Here is a 5,000-nt window from a genome sequence, read left to right as displayed (position 1 = left end):
GGTGTGTACAAAATATCAAAAAGTCGATCTATCTATAGGAAAAGGCGGGAAGGTAAAATGGGATATTCGAACCAACTTTCTTTCATGGACGTTAATTATGAATACAAAAGAAAGAAAAAGGTTAAGCTATTGAAATTAAATGTCTGCATACTGTGTGTGGTGTAAGAAGAATAGATAGGGTGAGATATGTAGGGATATATAAAAAAAGTTGGAAAAAATGTTAGGCGAAGGAGTGATGAAATATTTAGAAATGCTTAGGGCATTGCATTTAACATACGTGTTACACTTCTATAAGGGATGCTTGCCTCAAAATTTAATCAATTATTATCAACTTTTCCTTCCAGAGACAATTCTTTTTAAGATACACATTATGTCTGTTCTACCATTCACCACCTATCTATCCATTGTTTATTTTTTTTAAATACTGTATTAACATCAATCAACTAAATCTATTCACATCCTCCTTTTTTAAAACAAAATGATTGTCTGTCTTCTTGACCTACATACATTTTCAAACTTAGTTTTCTTAACTTCACTTTCAAATATCTTGTTCCATAAACATGTTCCAATTTATTCATATCATATTCCCGTTTTTCTTCACACAACAGCACCAACAAAACGCTACACCAGACCTCATGCATGACCTACAATCTAGCAACTATAACTTATAAGACTTTAACCCACTGGCTCTAAGGTAATTCTGACAAATAATGAACAATCGACCAATTTCTAAGAACTTATACTAAACCCAATGAGGCATAGGAGGAAAAAACTATTGTTTTCTATTTCGAATCTTCACCAGAAACCATCGTTGTCCTTTTGGATTTTGGGCCTCATTCTTAAAGTTATGAAAGTCTGACTCCACGTAATAAACGCTTCCGCCTGAAACAAGTGTTGATATTGGAAAGAAGTTATGACATATACTGGAGTTAAAGCTGAGGTCTCTTTTGGGAAAACTGCAGAAATTCTAGTGGGCGTGAATTCGATACCGAATATCTCTCTCTCTCTCTCTCTCTCTCTCTCTCTCTCTCTCTCTCTCTCTCTCTCTCTCTCTCTCTCCGAACTTTAAATTGCACGAATGTCCTGCCTTTTTACAGCATGTGCCTTGAAGCCTTTCTATATAACCAAATTTACTAGTCCATGAGGAAAGACATTTCAATTTTTCATTTGTTTCATTATCTCTTACCATTTTCAATTTTACAGCAGCTCCAATATCGCCACAATTCTCTGGCGATTTCCTATTCATTTTTCCTGTTTTCCCACAATATAAATATGACAATACCTGTCCAATTAAATTAATAAAACATAAATTTACAGCACATAAAAAATCATGGTTCTTACGATGTGTATCCTTTCTCCTCCTGAATAGTCAACGATAATAGCAGACGTTAGAATCAGCAAGAACATCTGTGGAAAAGTAACGACTCAAATACTCTTCGGCTATATGATACCCTTTTCCAATAATCTCGACCTGGCAGGAGGAGAACGTCGAATTATTACCGGTTAGCAAGGGAGCAGAATTTCAGAATTACCTTTATTACTGCCTCAAGCACAAAACTGACCAAACCCAATCTTTCTCTCAAAATCAGATGAAGTAAATCTGGTAGGAATATTCTGTTCTGGGAATGAAGGCAGAGTTTTATGCAAGTTATATAAAAGATCTGTCTGTTTTTCCAACCTTAATGTATAAACTACATATGGGCAATATCATGTAGGGGGAGGGGTTCTAACGTCCAGAAAAGTCACTGATATACCCTTTATGTATGTATGTATGTATATATATATATATATATATATATATATATATATACATACACACATATATATATATATATATATATATATATATATATATATATATATATATATATATATAATATGCATATATATACCTATATATACATTTATATATATAATATATATAATATACATAAATATACAATATATATACATATATATATAGATAGATAGATAGATAGATATAGATAAAAAAAAGAATATTGGGAGTTAAATAGCAGGACATGACTAGAAATGAAACTATAAGAGAGATTACTCGAGTGCCATATGTGGATGAGATCATTGTGAGGGGTAGATGGAAATGGTTTGGGCATGCTCTTCGCACTCCCCAAGAGAGATTAGTTCACCAAACTTTCAATTGGGCTCCACAAGGCGATAGAAGAGTTGGAGGGACAAGGCCTACATGGCTGAGGACGATCAAACGTGAAGTAGGAGATGATGAAGTCTTAATATAGAGATGACTGGTGATGTGAAACAGGTTCATTTTTTGCATATCAAATGTTAATGTAAAGATAAAAACATTGTAATGATTGGTAACTCGATGATATCGTTGTTTTCTGGAACAAGAGTTTCAGGATATTTCTCATAACTTATTCTACGTCGCCAGCCGACTGACGTGAGTATTGTGTGAGAGTCCTTCAAGAACTTTCGCGGTCTTATATAAGAGAATGTATGAAGCGTGAGAAGGGGAGACTGGATTCGTTTTGCTCCGCGTGAACATATATTAATCTTTGGCACCGTCGTTCAATTAGTTCATTATGCATGTTGAATAAGATTTTTCATAACTCTGACCATCCTTTACATTCAGATCTCCCTGGACAATTCTATCCTGTTCGTAATACTAGGCAGGCAGTTAATTCTAATAGCCAGGCCTTCTCCATCATGAGGCTCAATACTACACAGTATTCTAGAAGTTCTATTCCAGCTGTTACCAAGTTGTGGAATGATCTTCCTAATCGGGTAATTTAATCCGTAGAACTTCAAAAGTTCAAAGTTGGAGCAAATGTTTTTATGTTGACCAGGCTGACATGAGTCTTTTAATAGTTTATATACAGTATGACATATCTGTTTTTGACGTTGTTAATAGTTTATATAGGACATATCTGTTTTGACGCTGTTACTGTTTTTAGAATGATATATTGTTAATTTATTCTCATCATTTATTTATTTCCTTATTTCCTTTCCTCACTGGGCTATTTTTTCCTATTGGAGCCCTTGGGCTTATAGCATCTTGCTTTTCCAACTAGGGTTGTAGCTTGGCTAATAATAATAATAATGATAATAATAATAATAACATAGCTCTTGTGGAGACATTTCTTAGACACTAGCTACGGTACTGCTAAATTTTGTCCTTTATTTCAACGCTGCTGATATACTAAATAATAAGGAAACCTTGAATGATCGAATGTCATCAGAGGATGTGTTCTTATTTATCATATTTTTATATCTAAAAATAAGACCTGGAAAATCTTTAAAAAATTGGAGCCAAGTTTCGTCGTCATCTGTCTCTCATTTCATAGCGACTTATAAAGCCAAGAGCCTGCATCACCTTACGATATCTGCTAAATTATCATAAAGTTGGTGAACTATGAATATTTTGTGAATCTTGTAAAGTATTGTAAATACTTATAATCTTAAATATAGCTATTGTTAATTTTTGCTGGCTAGTATTTTTTCACTTACGATTTTGCTATTTTCTTGAATGAAATCATTCATTAAGAGAATAAGACTTTAAAGTAGATTTTACAAAATGTAGATTGTTTAATAGCTGACTGCAACAGAATTGGGGGACTGTCCGGGATCTGAATTGTTTATTTCATTTGAAATTCAGAGATTGCTTGCAATATGTGAAAGAGGATATCAAACATGCGTTAGACAACATTTGGCTGAAGATGTGTTACCTCAGGATGTGTGAGATGAGATTGATAGTAAATCAGTGATTTTAGGAACTTGTAAAATTAGAATCAAGTCTGAGCGTGGGAAATTAGTTAGAAGTCGTGCTTAAAAGTGAAAAATTTGAAACCAAGTTAATACGTGAACAATTAAAATCTGAGGCAAGGGAAACAGAGTTGGAAGCTTAAGCTCAGGCTGAGAGTGAGAGAAGAGAAGCATGAGTTTAAACTTGAGCAATTAGAATTTGAAGCTGAAATGAAGGCTCGTAAGATTCATTTTCAAAAAGAGATAGAGCTTGAAAAAATTAAACAGGCTAACTCTAATGATGCAGATAAATTTAGGGCAGATATTTTTAATGAAGATAAAGCTGCTCCTCCTCTTAATGAAAAGCATTTAGATGAATATTTTGTCTTTTGAGAGAAAATCTAAAAAAAAAAAAAAATATGTGACCAACAGAACATTGGGCATCTATATTGTCAGGAGTTTTCTGTTGCAGAACACAAAAGGTGTATCTTTCCATTCACGAGGGTAAAGTTGATGATTATGATTTCTTGAAAAAATTTTATTTTGCAGGACTGAGCTAACTCCCGAAGCTTATAGAATGAAGTTTAGGAGTTGGATAAAACAAGACAAGCAGACATATGTAGAATTTAGTAGGGAACAATCAGACTGGTTTGATGAATGATATAAGGCAGCATTGTAATTTTTCAAGAGATTAAGGGAAATTATTTTAATTGAGAAGTTTAAAAATCGTGTTATTGAGAATATTGAGGGGTATTTGAATGAGAAAAAGTTGAAAAAAATGCATACACAACGTTGAAAAAGTTGATAAATGGGGAAATTTTTTTATTTTTGTTTTTCCGGTCCCCATTTCTTCTTTTGATATGCGTTAGATAAGCTTGATGATAAAGAATGTGTTATTATTGTCGCAGAGGGAGGTTGTTGTTGGGATTAAGCAACACTGATATTGGTATGATTTTTCCCTACCTTTTTAGACCCGGAGATCAGAAGAAAAAAAATGAGTGAAATTATTTTCTATTTTTGTGTCTATTTACTAAATTTACCCATCGTGAAACATCTGTATGTGTTGACGGTTATGTACTGGGTCACAAGGAGTCGAAGTCTTATGTTAAAAGGTTTAATAGGTCAAAAGACTACAGGGACACACTCTAGTAAAAAATGTTAAAAGGTTAAAGGTCTGGTTCTGATTCACATCTCAAGTTTCAAAGCAGCAGTTTGAATAGCAAGCCAGCTAGCAGCAGTTCTGTAATGTGTAGTTACTGTAAGAGACCAGATCACGCAGTATCTGA

At 33.6% G+C, this 5,000-nt stretch overlaps 1 long non-coding RNA gene across 2 annotated transcripts in view; it reads right to left on the bottom strand.

Moving 5' to 3' along the window:
- The window catches only part of LOC137616336 (uncharacterized), a 1,379,772-nt gene that overhangs the window by 667,045 nt on the left and 707,727 nt on the right, over positions 1-5,000 (bottom strand). The window lies entirely within an intron of this gene.

Source organism: Palaemon carinicauda, chromosome 22 (genome assembly GCF_036898095.1).
Source record: "Palaemon carinicauda isolate YSFRI2023 chromosome 22, ASM3689809v2, whole genome shotgun sequence".
In the NCBI taxonomy this organism is placed as follows: domain Eukaryota; kingdom Metazoa; phylum Arthropoda; class Malacostraca; order Decapoda; family Palaemonidae; genus Palaemon; species Palaemon carinicauda.
This window is presented reverse-complemented; position numbering and strand designations above follow the sequence as displayed.